The sequence below is a fragment of the Jaculus jaculus genome, chromosome 5 (genome assembly GCF_020740685.1).
Source record: "Jaculus jaculus isolate mJacJac1 chromosome 5, mJacJac1.mat.Y.cur, whole genome shotgun sequence".
In the NCBI taxonomy this organism is placed as follows: domain Eukaryota; kingdom Metazoa; phylum Chordata; class Mammalia; order Rodentia; family Dipodidae; genus Jaculus; species Jaculus jaculus.
In genome coordinates, this window is record NC_059106.1 from 7941770 (window position 1) to 7954341 (window position 12572).

The 12572-nt window shown below is 65.7% G+C and overlaps 6 non-coding genes across 6 annotated transcripts; all 6 read right to left on the reverse strand.

Annotated features, from left to right (window-relative positions):
• Positions 1–896: 896 nt before the first annotated feature.
• On the reverse strand, positions 897–1015 carry LOC123461000. The gene has a single exon (XR_006637336.1). It is a non-coding gene; the product is annotated as a 5S ribosomal RNA (ribosomal RNA).
• Positions 1016–2894: 1879 nt separating this feature from the next.
• Positions 2895–3013, reverse strand: LOC123461011. Its single transcript, XR_006637344.1, has one exon. It is a non-coding gene; the product is annotated as a 5S ribosomal RNA (ribosomal RNA).
• A 1905-nt stretch (positions 3014–4918) lies between these two features.
• LOC123461022 lies at positions 4919–5037 on the reverse strand. Its single transcript, XR_006637353.1, has one exon. It is a non-coding gene; the product is annotated as a 5S ribosomal RNA (ribosomal RNA).
• A 1857-nt stretch (positions 5038–6894) lies between these two features.
• LOC123461034 lies at positions 6895–7013 on the reverse strand. The gene has a single exon (XR_006637358.1). It is a non-coding gene; the product is annotated as a 5S ribosomal RNA (ribosomal RNA).
• A 1856-nt stretch (positions 7014–8869) lies between these two features.
• Positions 8870–8988, reverse strand: LOC123461045. Its single transcript, XR_006637365.1, has one exon. It is a non-coding gene; the product is annotated as a 5S ribosomal RNA (ribosomal RNA).
• Positions 8989–10875: 1887 nt separating this feature from the next.
• On the reverse strand, positions 10876–10994 carry LOC123461056. The gene has a single exon (XR_006637374.1). It is a non-coding gene; the product is annotated as a 5S ribosomal RNA (ribosomal RNA).
• Between the last annotated feature and the right edge of the window lie 1578 nt (positions 10995–12572).

Here is a 12572-nt window from a genome sequence, read left to right on the forward strand (position 1 = left end):
GCTGTTGTTCAGGGTACTGCCTGGCTTATTCCCAGGCTCCCCGGCCCTCTCTTACCGACACAGTCTGTCTGTCTGTCTGTCTGCCTGTCCGTCCGTCCGTCCGTGTCCCCGCCCCACCCTCCCTCTCCCTCTCCCTCTCCCTCTCGTTCTCCCCCCCCCCTTTCGCCCTCTCTCTCTCTGTGGCTCTCCCTCTCACTTCCCTCCGTCCTACCCTCCCTGTCTCTCCCCTCGTTCTCTCTCAGTGAAGTCTGGTAGCGCCACGGGTTTGTCACCCGGCCTAGGTCTCCGGGTCCTAGAGGGGCGGACCGGACTGGGTCTGCTCCCGCGGTGTGCCTGTTTTCTCCCCAGTGCCATTGGAGGGGCACCTGTCCTGTGAACGGGAGGCCTGGGGCTCCTCCGAGTCTGGCCAAGGCCTCGAGTGTGTTGGGCAAGGCCCCGACGTGCACTGTGGTCGGGGGATAAGAGGGTTATGGACCTGCAATGTGCGAGGTTGAGTGCATTTCCAGAGAGCTGTTGGCCCCCTTCTGAGAGTTTGTGCCGGCTGAAGCACTGAAGAGGTAGACGAAGAGGAGGAGGAGGAGGAGGAGGAGGAGGAGGAGGAGGAGGCCAGGGAGCCGTGTGAGCCGAGCCCGGAGCCGGACAGCAAAGGGCGGACACCTTCAGCGGCTGGCTCGGAGGACCGCGGAGCAAGGGACACGGCCCACGGACGCACGCAGCCACCCACCCGTCCACCGAGCGAGCACCGCCCCGGCCGGCGGACCTACCCACTGAGCGAGGGGCGGCCTGGAGGCCTTGGCCCCCTTGCATCTTGGTCCTTGTCCCTTGGGCGAGGAGGGAGGGTGGGTGCCGGGTGCGCGTGCATGCAGTAGGCAAAAAGCCTGCGGAAGTAGGCAAAAAGCCTACAGCACCCGGTATTCCCAGGCGGTCTCCCATCCAAGTACTAACCAGGCCCGACCCTGCTTAGCTTCCGAGATCAGACGAGATCGGGCGCGTTCAGGGTGGTATGGCCGTAGACGCTCACACCCGCACTCTGGCGCCTCAAGAGCCTGCACGGCCCCTGACGCCAGGCGGGGCGCATGCAGCGCGCCTCGGCCGGCCCCTGCCTCGCCTGCCGCCCGCCAGCCCGCTCCCAGGAGTCACGGGAGACGCCCAGACGCCCCGACATCACCCTCACACCGACCCCAGGGATCCCCGATGGCCACAGGCCCCGCCACCGGCCACCCGCCCAGAGCCCTGGCCTCCAGTCTCTCCCCAGCCTCAAGCCCCGCCCACAAAACCCGTGTCTTGACTGTGATTGGCCCCTGACGTAGTAGCTTTCTGGTCTCTTTCTCCCTTTCTCTCTCTCTCTCTGCCTCTCGGTCGGTCGGCCTGCCGCTCACTCGCCCTGCCCTTCTGTCTGTCTGTCTCACTCTCGCTCTCTCTCCTGCTCGGTGCCGGGACCCAACACCCGGCCCGAAGCAGCAGATGGCAGGAAAGGGAAAGGCTTGATCCTGGGTGACTAACGGTCTCCGGGGGGAGGTTCATCGCTGATGGGGCAGGCAGGCAGGCAGGCAGGCAGGGAAAGGCAAAGGGTGGCAGAGCGGAGGCTGGGCGTCCCTTCTTGCCAGGGCAGCGGCCAGAAAACAGCCAGACAGAGAGAGAGGGAATGAGCTCAGCTCTGGCAAGGGGGCGGCCGGCCTGTGAGATTCCCAAAGCCCGCCAGGGCGCCAGCCACACATCTCCTGCAGCAAGGCTCCGCCTCCCCAGTTGCCGCCAGCTGGGGACCAGGCCTTCAGGACACACCAGTCAGTCCACGGGGCACATGTCATTCAAAGTCCCACGCGGGGCGTCTAGCGTGGAAGGACATGCCCCAGGCAGCGCTCGGTTCCTGGCCTGGCGCCATACCGGGCTGCCTGGGCTGCTCTTGGAAGTGGCCAGGGCCTTGCTTTGGGGCCCGTGGATCCCAGGATGCCAGCTGCTGTGGCAAGCATCTCCACAAATGTCTCCCAGCTGTTGTTCAGGGTACTGCCTGGCTTATTCCCAGGCTCCCCGGCCCTCTCTTACCGACACAGTCTGTCTGTCTGTCTGTCTGCCTGTCCGTCCGTCCGTCCGTGTCCCCGCCCCACCCTCCCTCTCCCTCTCCCTCTCCCTCTCGTTCTCCCCCCCCCCCTTTCGCCCTCTCTCTCTCTGTGGCTCTCCCTCTCACTTCCCTCCGTCCTACCCTCCCTGTCTCTCCCCTCGTTCTCTCTCAGTGAAGTCTGGTAGCGCCACGGGTTTGTCACCCGGCCTAGGTCTCCGGGTCCTAGAGGGGCGGACCGGACTGGGTCTGCTCCCGCGGTGTGCCTGTTTTCTCCCCAGTGCCATTGGAGGGGCACCTGTCCTGTGAACGGGAGGCCTGGGGCTCCTCCGAGTCTGGCCAAGGCCTCGAGTGTGTTGGGCAAGGCCCCGACGTGCACTGTGGTCGGGGGATAAGAGGGTTATGGACCTGCAATGTGCGAGGTTGAGTGCATTTCCAGAGAGCTGTTGGCCCCCTTCTGAGAGTTTGTGCCGGCTGAAGCACTGAAGAGGTAGACGAAGAGGAGGAGGAGGAGGAGGAGGAGGAGGAGGAGGAGGAGGAGGAGGAGGCCAGGGAGCCGTGTGAGCCGAGCCCGGAGCCGGACAGCAAAGGGCGGACACCTTCAGCGGCTGGCTCGGAGGACCGCGGAGCAAGGGACACGGCCCACGGACGCACGCAGCCACCCACCCGTCCACCGAGCGAGCACCGCCCCGGCCGGCGGACCTACCCACCGAGCGAGGGGCGGCCTGGAGGCCTTGGCCCCCTTGCATCTTGGTCCTTGTCCCTTGGGCGAGGAGGGAGGGTGGGTGCTGGGTGCGCGTGCATGCAGTAGGCAAAAAGCCTGCGGAAGTAGGCAAAAAGCCTACAGCACCCGGTATTCCCAGGCGGTCTCCCATCCAAGTACTAACCAGGCCCGACCCTGCTTAGCTTCCGAGATCAGACGAGATCGGGCGCGTTCAGGGTGGTATGGCCGTAGACGCTCACACCCGCACTCTGGCGCCTCAAGAGCCTGCACGGCCCCTGACGCCAGGCGGGGCGCATGCAGCGCGCCTCGGCCGGCCCCTGCCTCGCCTGCCGCCCGCCAGCCCGCTCCCAGGAGTCACGGGAGACGCCCAGACGCCCCGACATCACCCTCACACCGACCCCAGGGATCCCCGATGGCCACAGGCCCCGCCACCGGCCACCCGCCCAGAGCCCTGGCCTCCAGTCTCTCCCCAGCCTCAAGCCCCGCCCACAAAACCCGTGTCTTGACTGTGATTGGCCCCTGACGTAGTAGCTTTCTGGTCTCTTTCTCCCTTTCTCTCTCTCTCTCTGCCTCTCGGTCGGTCGGCCTGCCGCTCACTCGCCCTGCCCTTCTGTCTGTCTGTCTCACTCTCGCTCTCTCTCCTGCTCGGTGCCGGGACCCAACACCCGGCCCGAAGCAGCAGATGGCAGGAAAGGGAAAGGCTTGATCCTGGGTGACTAACGGTCTCCGGGGGGAGGTTCATCGCTGATGGGGCAGGCAGGCAGGCAGGCAGGCAGGGAAAGGCAAAGGGTGGCAGAGCGGAGGCTGGGCGTCCCTTCTTGCCAGGGCAGCGGCCAGAAAACAGCCAGACAGAGAGAGAGGGAATGAGCTCAGCTCTGGCAAGGGGGCGGCCGGCCTGTGAGATTCCCAAAGCCCGCCAGGGCGCCAGCCACACATCTCCTGCAGCAAGGCTCCGCCTCCCCAGTTGCCGCCAGCTGGGGACCAGGCCTTCAGGACACACCAGTCAGTCCACGGGGCACATGTCATTCAAAGTCCCACGCGGGGCGTCTAGCGTGGAAGGACATGCCCCAGGCAGCGCTCGGTTCCTGGCCTGGCGCCATACCGGGCTGCCTGGGCTGCTCTTGGAAGTGGCCAGGGCCTTGCTTTGGGGCCCGTGGATCCCAGGATGCCAGCTGCTGTGGCAAGCATCTCCACAAATGTCTCCCAGCTGTTGTTCAGGGTACTGCCTGGCTTATTCCCAGGCTCCCCGGCCCTCTCTTACCGACACAGTCTGTCTGTCTGTCTGTCTGCCTGTCCGTCCGTCCGTCCGTGTCCCCGCCCCACCCTCCCTCTCCCTCTCCCTCTCCCTCTCGTTCTCCCCCCCCCCTTTCGCCCTCTCTCTCTCTGTGGCTCTCCCTCTCACTTCCCTCCGTCCTACCCTCCCTGTCTCTCCCCTCGTTCTCTCTCAGTGAAGTCTGGTAGCGCCACGGGTTTGTCACCCGGCCTAGGTCTCCGGGTCCTAGAGGGGCGGACCGGACTGGGTCTGCTCCCGCGGTGTGCCTGTTTTCTCCCCAGTGCCATTGGAGGGGCACCTGTCCTGTGAACGGGAGGCCTGGGGCTCCTCCGAGTCTGGCCAAGGCCTCGAGTGTGTTGGGCAAGGCCCCGACGTGCACTGTGGTCGGGGGATAAGAGGGTTATGGACCTGCAATGTGCGAGGTTGAGTGCATTTCCAGAGAGCTGTTGGCCCCCTTCTGAGAGTTTGTGCCGGCTGAAGCACTGAAGAGGTAGACGAAGAGGAGGAGGAGGAGGAGGAGGAGGAGGAGGAGGAGGAGGAGGAGGAGGAGGAGGAGGAGGAGGAGGAGGAGGAGGCCAGGGAGCCGTGTGAGCCGAGCCCGGAGCCGGACAGCAAAGGGCGGACACCTTCAGCGGCTGGCTCGGAGGACCGCGGAGCAAGGGACACGGCCCACGGACGCACGCAGCCACCCACCCGTCCACCGAGCGAGCACCGCCCCGGCCGGCGGACCTACCCACCGAGCGAGGGGCGGCCTGGAGGCCTTGGCCCCCTTGCATCTTGGTCCTTGTCCCTTGGGCGAGGAGGGAGGGTGGGTGCTGGGTGCGCGTGCATGCAGTAGGCAAAAAGCCTGCGGAAGTAGGCAAAAAGCCTACAGCACCCGGTATTCCCAGGCGGTCTCCCATCCAAGTACTAACCAGGCCCGACCCTGCTTAGCTTCCGAGATCAGACGAGATCGGGCGCGTTCAGGGTGGTATGGCCGTAGACGCTCACACCCGCACTCTGGCGCCTCAAGAGCCTGCACGGCCCCTGACGCCAGGCGGGGCGCATGCAGCGCGCCTCGGCCGGCCCCTGCCTCGCCTGCCGCCCGCCAGCCCGCTCCCAGGAGTCACGGGAGACGCCCAGACGCCCCGACATCACCCTCACACCGACCCCAGGGATCCCCGATGGCCACAGGCCCCGCCACCGGCCACCCGCCCAGAGCCCTGGCCTCCAGTCTCTCCCCAGCCTCAAGCCCCGCCCACAAAACCCGTGTCTTGACTGTGATTGGCCCCTGACGTAGTAGCTTTCTGGTCTCTTTCTCCCTTTCTCTCTCTCTCTCTGCCTCTCGGTCGGTCGGCCTGCCGCTCACTCGCCCTGCCCTTCTGTCTGTCTGTCTCACTCTCGCTCTCTCTCCTGCTCGGTGCCGGGACCCAACACCCGGCCCGAAGCAGCAGATGGCAGGAAAGGGAAAGGCTTGATCCTGGGTGACTAACGGTCTCCGGGGGGAGGTTCATCGCTGATGGGGCAGGCAGGCAGGCAGGCAGGCAGGGAAAGGCAAAGGGTGGCAGAGCGGAGGCTGGGCGTCCCTTCTTGCCAGGGCAGCGGCCAGAAAACAGCCAGACAGAGAGAGAGGGAATGAGCTCAGCTCTGGCAAGGGGGCGGCCGGCCTGTGAGATTCCCAAAGCCCGCCAGGGCGCCAGCCACACATCTCCTGCAGCAAGGCTCCGCCTCCCCAGTTGCCGCCAGCTGGGGACCAGGCCTTCAGGACACACCAGTCAGTCCACGGGGCACATGTCATTCAAAGTCCCACGCGGGGCGTCTAGCGTGGAAGGACATGCCCCAGGCAGCGCTCGGTTCCTGGCCTGGCGCCATACCGGGCTGCCTGGGCTGCTCTTGGAAGTGGCCAGGGCCTTGCTTTGGGGCCCGTGGATCCCAGGATGCCAGCTGCTGTGGCAAGCATCTCCACAAATGTCTCCCAGCTGTTGTTCAGGGTACTGCCTGGCTTATTCCCAGGCTCCCCGGCCCTCTCTTACCGACACAGTCTGTCTGTCTGTCTGTCTGCCTGTCCGTCCGTCCGTCCGTGTCCCCGCCCCACCCTCCCTCTCCCTCTCCCTCTCCCTCTCGTTCTCCCCCCCCCCTTTCGCCCTCGCTCTCTCTGTGGCTCTCCCTCTCACTTCCCTCCGTCCTACCCTCCCTGTCTCTCCCCTCGTTCTCTCTCAGTGAAGTCTGGTAGCGCCACGGGTTTGTCACCCGGCCTAGGTCTCCGGGTCCTAGAGGGGCGGACCGGACTGGGTCTGCTCCCGCGGTGTGCCTGTTTTCTCCCCAGTGCCATTGGAGGGGCACCTGTCCTGTGAACGGGAGGCCTGGGGCTCCTCCGAGTCTGGCCAAGGCCTCGAGTGTGTTGGGCAAGGCCCCGACGTGCACTGTGGTCGGGGGATAAGAGGGTTATGGACCTGCAATGTGCGAGGTTGAGTGCATTTCCAGAGAGCTGTTGGCCCCCTTCTGAGAGTTTGTGCCGGCTGAAGCACTGAAGAGGTAGACGAAGAGGAGGAGGAGGAGGAGGAGGAGGAGGCCAGGGAGCCGTGTGAGCCGAGCCCGGAGCCGGACAGCAAAGGGCGGACACCTTCAGCGGCTGGCTCGGAGGACCGCGGAGCAAGGGACACGGCCCACGGACGCACGCAGCCACCCACCCGTCCACCGAGCGAGCACCGCCCCGGCCGGCGGACCTACCCACCGAGCGAGGGGCGGCCTGGAGGCCTTGGCCCCCTTGCATCTTGGTCCTTGTCCCTTGGGCGAGGAGGGAGGGTGGGTGCTGGGTGCGCGTGCATGCAGTAGGCAAAAAGCCTGCGGAAGTAGGCAAAAAGCCTACAGCACCCGGTATTCCCAGGCGGTCTCCCATCCAAGTACTAACCAGGCCCGACCCTGCTTAGCTTCCGAGATCAGACGAGATCGGGCGCGTTCAGGGTGGTATGGCCGTAGACGCTCACACCCGCACTCTGGCGCCTCAAGAGCCTGCACGGCCCCTGACGCCAGGCGGGGCGCATGCAGCGCGCCTCGGCCGGCCCCTGCCTCGCCTGCCGCCCGCCAGCCCGCTCCCAGGAGTCACGGGAGACGCCCAGACGCCCCGACATCACCCTCACACCGACCCCAGGGATCCCCGATGGCCACAGGCCCCGCCACCGGCCACCCGCCCAGAGCCCTGGCCTCCAGTCTCTCCCCAGCCTCAAGCCCCGCCCACAAAACCCGTGTCTTGACTGTGATTGGCCCCTGACGTAGTAGCTTTCTGGTCTCTTTCTCCCTTTCTCTCTCTCTCTCTGCCTCTCGGTCGGTCGGCCTGCCGCTCACTCGCCCTGCCCTTCTGTCTGTCTGTCTCACTCTCGCTCTCTCTCCTGCTCGGTGCCGGGACCCAACACCCGGCCCGAAGCAGCAGATGGCAGGAAAGGGAAAGGCTTGATCCTGGGTGACTAACGGTCTCCGGGGGGAGGTTCATCGCTGATGGGGCAGGCAGGCAGGCAGGCAGGCAGGGAAAGGCAAAGGGTGGCAGAGCGGAGGCTGGGCGTCCCTTCTTGCCAGGGCAGCGGCCAGAAAACAGCCAGACAGAGAGAGAGGGAATGAGCTCAGCTCTGGCAAGGGGGCGGCCGGCCTGTGAGATTCCCAAAGCCCGCCAGGGCGCCAGCCACACATCTCCTGCAGCAAGGCTCCGCCTCCCCAGTTGCCGCCAGCTGGGGACCAGGCCTTCAGGACACACCAGTCAGTCCACGGGGCACATGTCATTCAAAGTCCCACGCGGGGCGTCTAGCGTGGAAGGACATGCCCCAGGCAGCGCTCGGTTCCTGGCCTGGCGCCATACCGGGCTGCCTGGGCTGCTCTTGGAAGTGGCCAGGGCCTTGCTTTGGGGCCCGTGGATCCCAGGATGCCAGCTGCTGTGGCAAGCATCTCCACAAATGTCTCCCAGCTGTTGTTCAGGGTACTGCCTGGCTTATTCCCAGGCTCCCCGGCCCTCTCTTACCGACACAGTCTGTCTGTCTGTCTGTCTGCCTGTCCGTCCGTCCGTCCGTGTCCCCGCCCCACCCTCCCTCTCCCTCTCCCTCTCCCTCTCGTTCTCCCCCCCCCTTTCGCCCTCTCTCTCTCTGTGGCTCTCCCTCTCACTTCCCTCCGTCCTACCCTCCCTGTCTCTCCCCTCGTTCTCTCTCAGTGAAGTCTGGTAGCGCCACGGGTTTGTCACCCGGCCTAGGTCTCCGGGTCCTAGAGGGGCGGACCGGACTGGGTCTGCTCCCGCGGTGTGCCTGTTTTCTCCCCAGTGCCATTGGAGGGGCACCTGTCCTGTGAACGGGAGGCCTGGGGCTCCTCCGAGTCTGGCCAAGGCCTCGAGTGTGTTGGGCAAGGCCCCGACGTGCACTGTGGTCGGGGGATAAGAGGGTTATGGACCTGCAATGTGCGAGGTTGAGTGCATTTCCAGAGAGCTGTTGGCCCCCTTCTGAGAGTTTGTGCCGGCTGAAGCACTGAAGAGGTAGACGAAGAGGAGGAGGAGGAGGAGGAGGAGGAGGCCAGGGAGCCGTGTGAGCCGAGCCCGGAGCCGGACAGCAAAGGGCGGACACCTTCAGCGGCTGGCTCGGAGGACCGCGGAGCAAGGGACACGGCCCACGGACGCACGCAGCCACCCACCCGTCCACCGAGCGAGCACCGCCCCGGCCGGCGGACCTACCCACCGAGCGAGGGGCGGCCTGGAGGCCTTGGCCCCCTTGCATCTTGGTCCTTGTCCCTTGGGCGAGGAGGGAGGGTGGGTGCTGGGTGCGCGTGCATGCAGTAGGCAAAAAGCCTGCGGAAGTAGGCAAAAAGCCTACAGCACCCGGTATTCCCAGGCGGTCTCCCATCCAAGTACTAACCAGGCCCGACCCTGCTTAGCTTCCGAGATCAGACGAGATCGGGCGCGTTCAGGGTGGTATGGCCGTAGACGCTCACACCCGCACTCTGGCGCCTCAAGAGCCTGCACGGCCCCTGACGCCAGGCGGGGCGCATGCAGCGCGCCTCGGCCGGCCCCTGCCTCGCCTGCCGCCCGCCAGCCCGCTCCCAGGAGTCACGGGAGACGCCCAGACGCCCCGACATCACCCTCACACCGACCCCAGGGATCCCCGATGGCCACAGGCCCCGCCACCGGCCACCCGCCCAGAGCCCTGGCCTCCAGTCTCTCCCCAGCCTCAAGCCCCGCCCACAAAACCCGTGTCTTGACTGTGATTGGCCCCTGACGTAGTAGCTTTCTGGTCTCTTTCTCCCTTTCTCTCTCTCTCTCTGCCTCTCGGTCGGTCGGCCTGCCGCTCACTCGCCCTGCCCTTCTGTCTGTCTGTCTCACTCTCGCTCTCTCTCCTGCTCGGTGCCGGGACCCAACACCCGGCCCGAAGCAGCAGATGGCAGGAAAGGGAAAGGCTTGATCCTGGGTGACTAACGGTCTCCGGGGGGAGGTTCATCGCTGATGGGGCAGGCAGGCAGGCAGGCAGGCAGGGAAAGGCAAAGGGTGGCAGAGCGGAGGCTGGGCGTCCCTTCTTGCCAGGGCAGCGGCCAGAAAACAGCCAGACAGAGAGAGAGGGAATGAGCTCAGCTCTGGCAAGGGGGCGGCCGGCCTGTGAGATTCCCAAAGCCCGCCAGGGCGCCAGCCACACATCTCCTGCAGCAAGGCTCCGCCTCCCCAGTTGCCGCCAGCTGGGGACCAGGCCTTCAGGACACACCAGTCAGTCCACGGGGCACATGTCATTCAAAGTCCCACGCGGGGCGTCTAGCGTGGAAGGACATGCCCCAGGCAGCGCTCGGTTCCTGGCCTGGCGCCATACCGGGCTGCCTGGGCTGCTCTTGGAAGTGGCCAGGGCCTTGCTTTGGGGCCCGTGGATCCCAGGATGCCAGCTGCTGTGGCAAGCATCTCCACAAATGTCTCCCAGCTGTTGTTCAGGGTACTGCCTGGCTTATTCCCAGGCTCCCCGGCCCTCTCTTACCGACACAGTCTGTCTGTCTGTCTGTCTGCCTGTCCGTCCGTCCGTCCGTGTCCCCGCCCCACCCTCCCTCTCCCTCTCCCTCTCCCTCTCGTTCTCCCCCCCCCCTTTCGCCCTCTCTCTCTCTGTGGCTCTCCCTCTCACTTCCCTCCGTCCTACCCTCCCTGTCTCTCCCCTCGTTCTCTCTCAGTGAAGTCTGGTAGCGCCACGGGTTTGTCACCCGGCCTAGGTCTCCGGGTCCTAGAGGGGCGGACCGGACTGGGTCTGCTCCCGCGGTGTGCCTGTTTTCTCCCCAGTGCCATTGGAGGGGCACCTGTCCTGTGAACGGGAGGCCTGGGGCTCCTCCGAGTCTGGCCAAGGCCTCGAGTGTGTTGGGCAAGGCCCCGACGTGCACTGTGGTCGGGGGATAAGAGGGTTATGGACCTGCAATGTGCGAGGTTGAGTGCATTTCCAGAGAGCTGTTGGCCCCCTTCTGAGAGTTTGTGCCGGCTGAAGCACTGAAGAGGTAGACGAAGAGGAGGAGGAGGAGGAGGAGGAGGAGGAGGAGGAGGAGGAGGAGGAGGAGGAGGAGGCCAGGGAGCCGTGTGAGCCGAGCCCGGAGCCGGACAGCAAAGGGCGGACACCTTCAGCGGCTGGCTCGGAGGACCGCGGAGCAAGGGACACGGCCCACGGACGCACGCAGCCACCCACCCGTCCACCGAGCGAGCACCGCCCCGGCCGGCGGACCTACCCACCGAGCGAGGGGCGGCCTGGAGGCCTTGGCCCCCTTGCATCTTGGTCCTTGTCCCTTGGGCGAGGAGGGAGGGTGGGTGCTGGGTGCGCGTGCATGCAGTAGGCAAAAAGCCTGCGGAAGTAGGCAAAAAGCCTACAGCACCCGGTATTCCCAGGCGGTCTCCCATCCAAGTACTAACCAGGCCCGACCCTGCTTAGCTTCCGAGATCAGACGAGATCGGGCGCGTTCAGGGTGGTATGGCCGTAGACGCTCACACCCGCACTCTGGCGCCTCAAGAGCCTGCACGGCCCCTGACGCCAGGCGGGGCGCATGCAGCGCGCCTCGGCCGGCCCCTGCCTCGCCTGCCGCCCGCCAGCCCGCTCCCAGGAGTCACGGGAGACGCCCAGACGCCCCGACATCACCCTCACACCGACCCCAGGGATCCCCGATGGCCACAGGCCCCGCCACCGGCCACCCGCCCAGAGCCCTGGCCTCCAGTCTCTCCCCAGCCTCAAGCCCCGCCCACAAAACCCGTGTCTTGACTGTGATTGGCCCCTGACGTAGTAGCTTTCTGGTCTCTTTCTCCCTTTCTCTCTCTCTCTCTGCCTCTCGGTCGGTCGGCCTGCCGCTCACTCGCCCTGCCCTTCTGTCTGTCTGTCTCACTCTCGCTCTCTCTCCTGCTCGGTGCCGGGACCCAACACCCGGCCCGAAGCAGCAGATGGCAGGAAAGGGAAAGGCTTGATCCTGGGTGACTAACGGTCTCCGGGGGGAGGTTCATCGCTGATGGGGCAGGCAGGCAGGCAGGCAGGCAGGGAAAGGCAAAGGGTGGCAGAGCGGAGGCTGGGCGTCCCTTCTTGCCAGGGCAGCGGCCAGAAAACAGCCAGACAGAGAGAGAGGGAATGAGCTCAGCTCTGGCAAGGGGGCGGCCGGCCTGTGAGATTCCCAAAGCCCGCCAGGGCGCCAGCCACACATCTCCTGCAGCAAGGCTCCGCCTCCCCAGTTGCCGCCAGCTGGGGACCAGGCCTTCAGGACACACCAGTCAGTCCACGGGGCACATGTCATTCAAAGTCCCACGCGGGGCGTCTAGCGTGGAAGGACATGCCCCAGGCAGCGCTCGGTTCCTGGCCTGGCGCCATACCGGGCTGCCTGGGCTGCTCTTGGAAGTGGCCAGGGCCTTGCTTTGGGGCCCGTGGATCCCAGGATGCCAGCTGCTGTGGCAAGCATCTCCACAAATGTCTCCCAGCTGTTGTTCAGGGTACTGCCTGGCTTATTCCCAGGCTCCCCGGCCCTCTCTTACCGACACAGTCTGTCTGTCTGTCTGTCTGCCTGTCCGTCCGTCCGTCCGTGTCCCCGCCCCACCCTCCCTCTCCCTCTCCCTCTCCCTCTCGTTCTCCCCCCCCCCCTTTCGCCCTCTCTCTCTCTGTGGCTCTCCCTCTCACTTCCCTCCGTCCTACCCTCCCTGTCTCTCCCCTCGTTCTCTCTCAGTGAAGTCTGGTAGCGCCACGGGTTTGTCACCCGGCCTAGGTCTCCGGGTCCTAGAGGGGCGGACCGGACTGGGTCTGCTCCCGCGGTGTGCCTGTTTTCTCCCCAGTGCCATTGGAGGGGCACCTGTCCTGTGAACGGGAGGCCTGGGGCTCCTCCGAGTCTGGCCAAGGCCTCGAGTGTGTTGGGCAAGGCCCCGACGTGCACTGTGGTCGGGGGATAAGAGGGTTATGGACCTGCAATGTGCGAGGTTGAGTGCATTTCCAGAGAGCTGTTGGCCCCCTTCTGAGAGTTTGTGCCGGCTGAAGCACTGAAGAGGTAGACGAAGAGGAGGAGGAGGAGGAGGAGGAGGAGGAGGAGGAGGA